The sequence below is a fragment of the Aquarana catesbeiana genome, linkage group LG13 (assembly GCF_042186555.1).
Source record: "Aquarana catesbeiana isolate 2022-GZ linkage group LG13, ASM4218655v1, whole genome shotgun sequence".
In the NCBI taxonomy this organism is placed as follows: domain Eukaryota; kingdom Metazoa; phylum Chordata; class Amphibia; order Anura; family Ranidae; genus Aquarana; species Aquarana catesbeiana.
The window spans coordinates 204,529,873-204,542,211 of NC_133336.1; the positions used below are offsets into that span (position 1 = coordinate 204,529,873).

General features: G+C 42.7%; 1 protein-coding gene across 2 annotated transcripts in view; it reads right to left on the reverse strand.

The window, feature by feature from the left end:
* Window positions 1–12,339, reverse strand: part of LOC141117739 (NACHT, LRR and PYD domains-containing protein 3-like) — a 498,266-nt gene that overhangs the window by 427,154 nt on the left and 58,773 nt on the right. The gene's annotated exons all lie outside the window — the stretch shown is intronic.

Here is a 12,339-nt window from a genome sequence, read left to right on the forward strand (position 1 = left end):
AGTCATCAGGAACAGCGATCTGTCATGTCCCTGCCAGCCCATCCTCCACACAGTTAGAACACACCCAGGGAACACAGTTAACCCCTTGATTGCCTCCTAGTGTTAACCCCTTCCCTGCCAGTGTCATTTTTACATTGATTAGTGCATTTTTATAGCACTTATCAATGTAATAATGTCACTATTCCACAAAAAGTGTAATTTGGGGTCAGATTTGTTGGCTGCAATGTCGCAGTCCCGCTAAAAATCGCAGATCGCCGCCAATACTAGTAAAAACAATTAAAAAAAATTAAAGTCTCTAAATCTATCCCATAGTTTGTAAACTCGATAACTTTTGCGCAAACCGACCAATATACGCCTATTGTGAATTTTCTTACCAAAAATATGTAGAAGAATATATATCGGCCTAAACTGATGAATAAATTAGTTTGGTTTTTTTTGGATATGTATTATAGCAAAAAGTAATAATTTTATTTTTTTCTAAATTGTCGCTCTTTGTTTATAGCACAAGAAATAAAAAACACAGGTGATCAAATACCACCAAAAGAAAGCTCTATTTGTGGGAAAAAAGGACGTCAATTCTGTTTGTATACAACGTTGCATCACCGCGCAATTGTCAGTTAAAACTATGCAGTGTCATATCACAAAAAATGGCCTGGTCATTAAGGGAGTGAAGTGATTAATCTGACCTGGTATTATTCTCCTGCAGAAGAAGCCAATCTGTTAATGTGCTGACAAGGAGCATGCTGATAGGAGGAGAGAGCAGAGTGATGGAAAGATGAGCTTATCACTGCTGCTTCTCCTTTCACTGTCCAGTCACAGGCATTTTTATATGAAAATATACAGGTATATATCTATACTCACATCATTGCACCCCACAAAAACTAACTGGAAAATAATCACTTTTCCTGGGAATAAATGATGAGTAGAATTAACCATTCCCTGCCCATAGGACATACCTGTACATCCTTGGATGGGAAGGGTGATATGTCAGTCATTGTTGCATCTGAGATATCATTTTTTCTAGCCAACGATTTTGCACATTGTAAAAGTAATCCAAGTGGCTATAGAGTCACTGGATTACTTTTACAGGCAGGGGAAGGGGGTCTCCACTCCCGCTTCCACCTTTACTGAACTTATTCAGGGAACCCAGGAAGGACACCTTACTGCCACTGTAGGCGATACTCTCTTGTAATTTAATAAGGTAGGTTTGGGACCGGTCTGAATATGGTCTTTCTCTTAGGTTCCCTGCCCCCCGCCATCTTGTTCTTTTTCACATTTACCATTTCAATGCTCTGCTAGAATATACATCCCTGGTGTGCTTCTTGTATTTCTACACTCCTTTTATATCTGGACTTTCTATACCATTTAATTGCTAATATTCCCCTTGTGAATTCTAATGCCACGTACACACGATCTGGATTTTGGTCAGAAAAAGATATGATGGCTTTTCTGACGGGATTTCGCTCAAGCTTGCCTTGCATGCACACGGTCACACAAAAATTTGCTGAACTTTCGACCGTCAAGAACACAGTGACGTACAACACTATGATGAGCCGAGAAAATGAAGTTCAATGCTTCCGAGCATGCGTCAAATTGTTTCCGGGCATGTGTAGGAATTTTGCGCATCGGAATTGCTACAGACAATCGCATTTTCGGATAGGAACTTTTTCCTACCTAGAGAACATGCTCTCAATCTTTTGCTGGCTGAAATTCGGCCAGCAAAAGTCAAGTCCGATGGAGCATACACACGGTCGCATTTTCCGACCAAAAGCTCTCATCTGTCTTTTGCTGGACAAATTTCCATTCGTGTGTACGCAGCATAATACTGCATTACATGATTTGTAACATCACATTCTATGTATATTGGAATGATGCACTTGTGGTGATCTTTGCTTTTAATATGACTTTGTTTCTACATCTTGATTAACTTAAAAAAAATAATAATAAAAATACAATTATAAAAAAAAAGAGAAAATGAAGCCTGCACCATCCCCCACCCCCAGTACTTACCTCTGTAGATGGTTGGCCTTCACTGCCCAAGTAGTTGGTGCAGCAGTCCGGGGTACATTATCCTTCCACCTCAAGATAAAGAGAATTTTAGCTCATACTATGTAGAAGGCCAAGCCCAGGTCTGCAGGAAAGGAGAAGATTTCCGTGACTTCACCTTCCAGTATTACTGGATCTCAGTGGCGGCTGGGGCTCCATTTTTTGGGGGGCAGCAAACAAACCACCATTGAAATCCATGTGTCCAGTGTCCTGCATGTAGATTAGGGGGCGGGTGCATGGATTAGGGGGTGGTGCCCCCTGTGCCCCTAATGGACGGGCCACCACTGCTGGTTCCATGGAGTTCTGTAGATGTGTGATGGGTGTAAGGTGTCCCTGTCACCAGATCTACACCATAGAAAGAGAATCATTCTGTAAAAGCCGGTGATGTTCTACAGATATCACCACACACACCGGAGAGAACAATCATTATCGGATCATTAATAATAGTGAACTCTAAACTGATGACCTGGAGGGAATTGTAAAGCATTGCCTGTGGAAAATTTACAGCATGGAAGTTTGTTGCAGTTTTAGGACTTGACATTATGGATCAGTTAGATGCTGATTGGCTGCCATGCAGAGCTGCACTAGTTTTTGCACTCTCCAGTTTTAGTAAATTAACTCCATTGGGTGTCCATTTACTCGGCACAATCTCATCTTTTATATTGTACCAACAATCGGGTAACATATTGCATTTCTGTGCCCTAAAATGAACTTTAGTGTGTTTTCTACTGAAATTTTGTGCTTGATAAACCAAATGTGCTAATAATGTGTTACATAATAAATTGAAATTACCACCATTTTATTCTCCAGGGTCTCTCCTTTTTGTAAATATCAGTTTTAGTGGTTTTAAGTAATCAGGCCTAAATATTTTTAAACGTGTGTACAAAAAAGAGTTGCTCTGGCAGCAAAATGATTCAAATGATACTACAGCCCAATTCTACTGAAAGATCCGACCTTTTTCTGATACGCTTTGTTTACAAGTAAAAATCTGTATTTTATGCTGGAAAATTACTTTAGGACCCCGAAACATTATATATATATTTTTTTTACAGAGGCCCTAGGAATAAAATGGCGGTTATTACAATTTTTTTATGTCACGCGGTTTTTGTGCAGAAGTACCGTATTTATCGGCGTATAACACGCACCCCAAGTTTAGGAGGGAATTTTAAGGAAAAAAACTTTTAGGAGTAAAGTTTAAGGAAGAAAAACTTACATTAAAATGCCCATCAATGCAGCGTTATCGGTGTCCATCTGCAGCCTTGTCAGTGCAGCTTTGTCCCAGTGCAGCCATGTCAGTGCAGCTTTGTCCCAGTGCAGCCATGTCAGTGCAGCTTTGCCCCAGTGCAGCCTTATCAGTGCAGCCTTGCCCCAGTGCAGCCTTGCCAGTGCAGCTTTGCCTCAGTGCAGCCTTGTCAGTGCAGCCATGTCAGTGCAGCCTTGCCCCAGTGCAGCCTTGTCAGTGCAGCTTTGCCCCAGTGCAGCCTTGCCCCAGTGCAGCCTTGTGTGATTGCATACAGCCGTGTTTAAATTCAAATATGGCGCCGAGACTGCAGGGACTCGTCGGAGCTGAGATACACATACCCGAGTATCCTCGGCTTTTCTCGGCGCTGCTCACAGTCACGCCCAGTCCCGCCCTATGATGGACATAACACAGGTCCAATGGCGGGACTGGGCGTGACTGTGAGCGGTGCCGAGAAAAGCCGAAGGTACTCGGGTATGTGTATCTCAGCTCCGACGAGTCCCTGCAGTCTCGGCGCCATATTTGAATTTACACACGGCTGTATATGTCGGCGGCGATCGCGGCAATAGCTGCGATCGCTCCGATCAGAACAAAATTGGCGGGGATCGGCCTATAACACGCACCCACAAATTTCCCCTGATTTTAAGGGGAAAAAAGTGCGTGTTATATGCCGATAAATACGGTATTTCAAAAGCAATTTTTGGGAAATAGTACACTTTAATGAACTAAAAAAAAAAAACACAATATATATCCCATTTTTTTGTAAAATGTGAAAGATGATGTTACAGCGAGTAAATACCTAACATGTCATGCTTTAAAATTGCTTGTGGAATGGCGCCAAACTATGGTACTTAAAAATCTCCATAGGCGACACTTTAAAATTCTCTACAGGTTACTAGTTTAGCCTTACAGAAGAGGTCTAGTGCTAGAATTATTGCACTTGTTTGCGGTGATACCTCACATGAGTAGTGTGATCAATGGTTACATATCTGTGTGTGACCTACATATGTGTTCACCACTGCATGTGAGCACGGGGGAGTGGGGGCTTTTTACATTTTTTAAAATAATTTTTTATTTTATTACTTTTACACTGTTCTTTAAAAAAAGTGATCAATTTATTGCTGTCACAAAAAATGTAAGCATTCCTTGTGATAACAATACAGCATGACAGGTCCTTCCCCGTGGCGTCAGAGGAGGTGGAGTCACCCAGTTACGTCACCGGGTGACCCCGCCCTCAGTTATATAAGAGATGTCACAGCAAAGACACGTCAGTCGGCGGGAGCCTCCCACAGAGGCAGGGTTTTTTTTTCCGGTCCGTCGGGCGGCGTGAACTTACTTCGTGGGACATTTTTATTTTTTAATAAAGGACTTGTCCCAAGCTGTCTCTTGTCTTTTTTTATCATTTTGACACCTTTTTGTGAAATGGTAGGGGTACTTGTACCTAGTTACTATCTCACACAGGGGGGAGGCCGGGATCTGGGGGTCCCCTTGTTAAAGGAGGTTTTCAGATTTTGATAAGCCCCCCACCCACAGACCCCCACAACAACCAGGCAAGGGTTGTGGGAATGAGGCCTTTGTCTCCATCAACATGTTGAGCACCCTCCCCATGTTGAGGGCATGTGGCCTGGTACAGTTCAGGAGGGGGAGCGCTCTCTTGTCCCCCTTCTTTTCCTGCGGCCTGCCAGGTTGCATGCTTGGGTAAGGGCCTGGTATGGATTTTATGGGACCCCCATGCAATTTTTTTTTTAATTTTGATTCAGGGTTCCCCTTAATATTCATACCAGACCCAAAGGGCCTTGTAATAGATGGGGGGATCCCATGCTCTTTTTTCAATTATCTGTATCTATATTTCTGAGACCCGACAATTTATTTCAGCCGCGATCAGTTTTAAATGACAATTTTTCCTTTAGAAATGTCATTTTGCTGTGGTACTGTTCTAAACACGGGAAAAATGTGCCACTTTACAGGCATACTATAGACACCCCCCAGGCACAATATTTAAAGGAATATTTCATTTTTATTGTATCACTTTAAGCTTTAAAAAAATCACTGCTCCCGAAAAAACGTCCGTTTAACCACTTGAGCCCCGGACCATTATGCTGCCTAAGGACCAGAGGTCTTTTTCCAATTTGGCACTGCATCACTTTAACTTTTAATTGCGCGGTCATGCAATGCTGTACCCAAACGAAATTTGCGCCCTTTTCTTCCCACAAATAGAGCTTTCTTTTGATGGCATTTGATCACCTCTGCCGTTTTTATTTTTTGCGCTATAAACGGAAAAAGACCGAAAATTTTGAAAAAAAATGATATTTTCTACTTTTTGTTCTAAAAAAAATCCAATAAACTCAATTTTAGTCATACATTTAGGCCAAAATTTATTCGGCCACATGTCTTTGGTAAAAAAAAAGTTAATAAGCGTATATTCATTGGTTTGCGCAAAAGTTATAGCGTCTACAAACTAGGGTACATTTTCTGGAATTTACACAGCTTTTAGTTTATGACTGCCTATGTCATTTCATGAGGTGCTAAAATGGCAGGGCAGTACAAACCCCCCCCAAATGACCCCATTTTGGAAAGTAGACACCCCAAGGAAATTGCTGAGAGGCATGTTGAACCCATTGAATATTTATTTTTTTTGTCCCAAGTGATTGAATAATGACAAAAAAAAAAAAAAAAAAAAAAATATTTACAAAAAGTTGTCACTAAATGATATATTGCTCACACAGGCCATGGGCCTATGTGGAATTGCACCCCAAAATACATTCAGCTGCTTCTCCTGAGTATGGGGATACCACATGTGTGGGACTTTTTGGGAGCCTAGCCGCGTACGGGGCCCCGAAAACCAAGCACCGCCTTCAGGATTTCTAAGGGCGTAATGTTGTGATTTGACTCCTCACTACCTATCACAGTTTTGAAGGCCATAAAATGCCAAGATGGCACAAAACCCCCCCAAATGACCCCATTTTGGAAAGTAGACACCCCAAGGTAATTGCTGAGAGGCATGTTGAGTCCATGGAATATTTTATTTTTTGACACAAGTTGCGGGAAAGTGACAATTTTTTTTTTTTTTGCACAAAGTTGTCACTAAATTATATATTTCTCACACAGGCCATGGGCATATGTGGAATTGCACCCCAAAATACATTTAGCTGCTTCTCCTGAGTATGGGGATACCACATGTGTGGGACTTTTTGGGAGCCTAGCCGCATACGGGGCCCCGAAAACCAAGCACCGCCTTCAGGATTTCTAAGGGCGTAATGTTGTGATTTGACTCCTCACTACCTATCACAGTTTTGAAGGCCATAAAATGCCAAGATGGCACAAACCCCCCCCAAATGACCCCATTTTGGAAAGTAGACACCCCAAACTATTTGCTGAGAGGCATGTTGAGTCCATGGAATATTTTATATTTTGACACAAGTTGCGGGAAAGTAACACTTTTTTTTTTTTTTTTTTTTTTTTTGCACAAAGTTGTCACTAAATGATATATTGCTCAAACATGCCATGGGCATATGTGGAATTACACCCCAAAATACATTCTGCTGCTTCTCCTGAGTATGGGGATACCACATGTTTAGGACTTTTTGGGAGCCTAGCCGCGTACGGGGCCCCGAAAACCAAGCACCGCCTTCAGGATTTCTAAGGGCATAAATTTTTGATTTCACTCCTCACTTCCTATAACAGTTTTGAAGGCCATAAAATGCCAAGATGGCACAAAACCCCCCCAAATGACCCCATTTTGGAAAGTAGACACCCCAAGCTATTTGCTGAGAGGCATGGTGAGTATTTTGCAGCTCTCATTTGTTTTTGAAAATGAAGAAAGACAAAAAAAATGTATTTTTTTTTTCTTTTTTCAATTTTCGAAAGTTTGTGACAAAAAGTGAGGTCTGCAAAATACTCACTATACCTCTCAGCAAATAGCTTGGGGTGTCTATTTTCCAAAATGGGGTCATTTGGGGGGGGGTTGTGCTATCTGGGCATTCCATGGCCTCCGAAACTGTGCTAGGCAGTGAAGAGTGAAATCAAAAATTTACGCCCTTAGAAAGCCTGAAGGCGGGGCTTGTTTTTCGGGGTCCCGTGCGCGGCTAGGCTCCCAAAAAGTCCCACACATGTGGTATCCCCATACTCAGGAGAAGCAACAGAATGTATTTTGGGGTGTAATTTCACATATTCCCATGGCATGTTTGAGCAATATATCATTTAGTGACATCTTTGTGCAAAAAAAAAAAAAAAAAAAAAATATTTGTCTCTTTCCCGCAGCTTGTGTCACAATATAAAATATTCCATGGACTCGACATGCCTCTCAGCAAATAGCTTGGGGTGTCTACTTTCCAAAATGGGGTCATTTGGGGGGGGTTTGAACTGTCCTGGCATTTTATGCACAACATTTAGAAGCTTATGTCACACATCACCCACTCTTCTAACCACTTGAAGACAAAGCCCTTTCTGACACTTTTTGATTACATGAAACAATAATTTCTTTTTGCAAGAAAATTACTTTGAACCCCCAAACATTATATATTTTTTTTAAAGCAAATGCCCTACAGATTAAAATGGTGGGTGTTTCATATTTTTTTTTCACACAGTATTTGCGCAGCGATTTTTCAAACGCATTTTTTGGGGAAAAAACACACTTTTTTAAATTTTAATGCACTAAAACACACTATATTGCCCAAATGTTTGATGAAATAAAAAAGATGATCTTAGGCCGAGTACATGGATACCAAACATGACATGCTTTAAAATTGCGCACAAACGCGCAGCGGCGACAAAATAAATACATTTTTAAAAGCCTTTAAAAGCCTTTACAGGTTACCACTTTAGATTTACAGAGGAGGTCTACTGCTAAAATTACTGCCCTTGTTCTGTCCTTCGCGGTGATACCTCACATGCATGGTGCAATTGCTGTTTACATTTGACGCCAGACCGACGCTTGCGTTCGCCTTTGCGCGAGAGCAGGGGGGGACAGGGGTGCTTTTTTTTTTTTTTTTTTTTTTCTTTATTATTTTTTTGCTTTTTTATCTTATTTTTAAACTGTTCCTTTCATTTTTATTTTTTTTAAATTAATTTTATTGTTATCTCAGGGAATGTAAATATCCCCTATGATAGCAATAGGTAGTGACAGGTACTCTTTTTTTAAAAAATTGGGCTCTATTAGACCCTAGATCTCTCCTCTGCCCTCAAAGCATCTGATCACACCAAGATCGGTGTGATAAAATGCTTTCCCAATTTCCCAATGGCGCTGTTTACATTCGGCAAAATCTAAGTCATAAAATGCTCGTAGCTTCCGGTTTCTTAGGCCATAGAGATGTTTGGAGCCATTCTGGTCTCTGATCAGCTCTATGGTCAGCTGGCTGAATGACCGGCTGCATTTTCAGGTTCCCTGTTGGGACAGGAAAGCCAGAGAAAAACATGGAAGACGGTGGGGGAGGGGGGGCATTCCCTCCCACTGCTTGCAAAAGCAGTCTAGAGGCTAATTAGCCGCTAGGATTGCTTTTACATGAAAGCCGACCGCTGGCTGAAAAGAATGATACCAAGATGATACCTAAACCTGCAGGCATCATTCTGGTATAACCACTCAAAGTCCAGCAACATACCAGTACGTTGCTGGTCCTTGTTAGGCATATATTGTAAACTTTTTTTTCATGCAGCCTGTGGGCTGAACGAAAAAAAGATATTGATCGGTGGGTATGCCCACCATTAGAATACCTCCCTTCATCCACCCACTTCTAATGATGGGCATACATGCACCATTTATATATGCCGAAGCATGGGGGCATCCTCCCGCAAAAGGCAGGAGCAAATTGCTCCTCCACCCACTGCTGCCCCCACGCTTCGGCATATATGCTGAAGTATGTAACTGTGGTGGTGAAATCACCTCCGACAGCGCTGGAGTCACGGCTTTATATATCGTGGGAGCAAACGCTGTTGCTGTCAAGATAAATAAATCTGCGCTGCAACTGAATGGCGTACCTGCTAAGCAAATGATGGTTAACAATAAAACAAAGTAACATTACAGTATAACAGTAAGACTTACCATACCTGCAAAGCAAATACAAAAAAAAAACATAGTAAAAAATAAAACATTTAACGCAACCTGTGCCTAAAATATATATATGCCGAAGCATGGGGGCATCCTCCCGCAAAAGGCAGGAGCAAATTGCTCCTCCACCCACTGCTGCCCCCACGCTTCGGCATATATGCTGAAGTATGTAACTGTGGTGGTGAAATCACCTCCGACAGCGCTGGAGTCACGGCTTTATATATCGTGGGAGCAAACGCTGTTGCTGTCAAGATAAATAAATCCGCGCTGCAACTGAATGGCGTACCTGCTAAGCAAATGATGGTTAACAATAAAACAAAGTAACATTACAGTATAACAGTAAGACTTACCATACCTGCAAAGCAAATACAAAAAAAAACCATAGTAAAAAATAAAACATTTAACGCAACCTGTGCCTAAAATATATATATATATGCCGAAGCATGGGGGCATCCTCCCGCAAAAGGCAGGAGCAAATTGCTCCTCCACCCACTGCTGCCCCCACGCTTCGGCATATATGCTGAAGTATGTAACTGTGGTGGTGAAATCACCTCCGACAGCGCTGGAGTCACGGCTTTAGATATCGTGGGAGCAAACGCTGTTGCTGTCAAGATAAATAAATCCGCGCTGCAACTGAATGGTGTACCTGAAAACAATAAAATGGTTACCAACAAAACAAAGTAAACGGTAAAGTATGAAAAATCTGAAAAGGAAACATGGTAAAACATAATAACAATAAAACATTGCAGAATAGAATAGAGTAAAAAAGAGAAGAACAATAGAGAGAGAATAGAGAGAGAGAGAACAATAAAACAACAACTATTTTTGGTTTTTTTATTTTATATTTTTTTTTGTTTTTATTTTTTTTAATTTTTTTTTAATTTTTTTTTTACACTTTTTTTTAGTAACTTTTAACTTTTGTAACTTGTTCCAGGTTTGGGTCTCTCAAAATGCAATGGCATCTTGGGAGACCCTGTGTTAGTGTGCCTAGTCTGTGCAGTGCTGAACCCTACGCTAATACTCAACTAATGTATGGTAGCGTTCAAAGCATTCACCCATGCAAAGACCAGGATTGCCAGGACAGGAGGGACAATAAGACCGGGTGTCACGCCTAAATCCGCGCTTGCTACAGACACGACATCTTTTTTGGGGGGCTCGTTGGGTAGGGGTACTCGGGATGGCATAAAGAAAATGCCGCTCATGCAGCCGGCTTACTGCATTTGGTTGGGGAAGGTGAGGTAGAGCACCGTCTGGAAACAGAAGGGCTCTGACGATCTCTTCCTGGAATTTAAGGAAGGATCCAGTCTGTCCTGAAGCTCTGTATAGCACATGAGCATTCAGCAAAGCCAATTGAAATAAGTATACAGACACTTTTTTGTACCAGCGTCTGGCCTTACGGGCAACTAAGTACGGCGCCAACAACTGGTCGTTGAGGTCCACCCCTCCCATATTAAGGTTGTATTCGTGGACACAGAGGGGTTTCTCCACAACACCAGTCGCCGTAGAAATTTGGGTCGTCGTGTCTGCATGAAGGGAGGTGAGAACGAAAACATTCTTCTTATCCCTCCACTTCATAGCGAGCAAATTATTATACTTCAAGCAGGCTCTCTCCCCCAGCCTAAGACGGGAATCTACAAGCCGCTGGGGAAAGCCCCGGCGATTAGGTCGCACGGTGCCACATGCTCCAATCTGCTGATCAAACAAGTGACTAAAAAGTGGCACGCTCGTATAATAATTGTCCACGTACAAGTGGTACCCCTTTCCGAATAAGGGTGACACCAAGTCCCACACTATCTTGCCAGCGCTTCCTATGTAGTCAGGGCAGTTGATCGGCTCTACGTGACTATCTTTGCCCTCGTAAACCATAAATCTACATGTATAGCCTGTGGCCCTGTCACAGAGCTTATACATCTTGACCCCGTATCTGGCACGCTTGCTGGGAAGGTACTGTTTGAATGACAAGCGGCCAGAAAACTTAATCAGGGACTCATCAACGCAGACAACTTGATGGGGGGTAAACAAGTCTGCAAAACGTTGGTTGAAGTGGTTTACGAGGGGCCGAATTTTGTAGAGCCGATCGTATGCAGGGTCTCCACGAGGACGACAGAGTTCATTGTCGTTGAAGTGCATGAACCGCAAAATCTGCTCGTATCGTGCCCTGGCCATGGAAGCAGAGAACAAGGGTGAATGGTAAATTGGGTCAGTGGACCAATATGACCGCAACTTACTCTTTTTATTCAACCCCATGAGGAGGGAAAGGCCCAGAAAGGTCTTAAATTCGGAGACCGTAATTGGTCTCCAATCTCTGGCAAGGGAGGACTGGGGATTAGCGGCGATGTGTTGACCAGCGTATAAATTGCTTTGGTCCACAATAGATCTATAGAGATCTTCGGTGAAAAACAGTGAATAAAAATCCAGTGGCGTAAAGTCAACTGTTTCCACCTGAATTCCGGGTTGGCCAGTGAAAGGGGGAAGTACGGGTGCTGCAGAAGTGGAAGGTTCCCAATTCGGATTGGCCAATGCAGCAGGAAGGGCACTATGGGCACGACGGGCCTGTCTTTGTCTTCTTGGTGGCAGCGGGACACTACTAGTGCTTGCCACCTCGCCAGCTTGAACTGCACTTATGGGACTCGCCACGTCACCACGTGATACTGCAGTGCTGGATGTACGACCAGGGTGTACTAGGCCGCTGGTGCTTGCCAGTTCACCAGAAGGAATAGCGGCACTAGTACTTCTCTGCTCCATACGAGAGCCCTGCGGTTCTTGCACTTCAAGGACAGAAGAAGAAGAATGGGGTCTGGTACGCCTGACTCTAGCAGGGACCACAACTCTGTCGTCAGAGCTATCTGTCATGGAGCCGCTGTCCTCTACAGGTTCGTATTCTGAGCCTGAACTTGACAGATGAGTGACTTCCTCTTCACTATCTGTCATACTCAGAAACGTGTAGGCCTCTTCACTAGTGTACCTTCGATTTGCCATTTTGGCCTCTAAATTTAGGGGTACACTAGTG